Source organism: Myotis brandtii, unplaced genomic scaffold (assembly GCF_000412655.1).
Source record: "Myotis brandtii unplaced genomic scaffold, ASM41265v1 scaffold508, whole genome shotgun sequence".
Lineage (NCBI taxonomy): Eukaryota > Metazoa > Chordata > Mammalia > Chiroptera > Vespertilionidae > Myotis > Myotis brandtii.
Genome location: NW_005369365.1, coordinates 862,939 through 863,646, shown reverse-complemented (window position 1 = coordinate 863,646; position 708 = coordinate 862,939). Strand labels below are relative to the sequence as shown.

General features: G+C 41.1%; 1 long non-coding RNA gene across 1 annotated transcript in view; it reads right to left on the bottom strand.

The window, feature by feature from the left end:
* The window catches only part of LOC102246476, a 62,747-nt gene that overhangs the window by 30,599 nt on the left and 31,440 nt on the right, over window positions 1-708 (bottom strand). The window lies entirely within an intron of this gene.

Genomic DNA, 708 nt, shown 5'->3' with positions numbered 1-708 from the left:
TAATGAACAACATAAACTGATGAACAAAAATAGAACCAGAGTCATAGAAGCATCAGACTGTCCAACCTATGAGGGAAGGCGGGGGTGAAGGGGTAAGAGATCAACCAAAGGACTTGTATGCATCCTTATAAGCATAACCAATGGGCACAGACTCAGGGGGGTGAGGGCATGTGCTGGAGGATGTGGGCAGCCAGGAAGAAGTCAATGGTGGGGGGAGGAGACTTATGTAATACTTTAAACAATAAAGCATTTATATAAAAAATTAAAAAAGAATGGAATGAACCAATTAATTTATGAAAACTTTTGTGGAGACCAAAGATAATTTCTATTCTAATTGAGGACACTAGTGAATAATAATAGCAGTTGTTTCTTTACTGTCTACTTTGTATCTACTGTTTTGTGCCCTTATCTTTAATTCTGCAATCATTTTCCAGCCAAATTTTAATGAGCAAAATAAGATTTAAAGAGGTTAATGATGCAGACAAAGACAGAGAATTAGTAATTTTTAAAGCTAGACCTCAACAGAACTGGGTTTTTCTGTTATACAAATGAGAACTATAAAAGAGCCTTTATAAATACACTAGAAGCCCAGGTGAAATCTCATGGCCCTGCCCACCCATGTGGCCTCATTGTGCTCACAGCCCCGCCCACCCGTGCACGCCCCACCCACCCACCTGCCACCCTGGTCCTTGCAGTGCCCTGCCCATC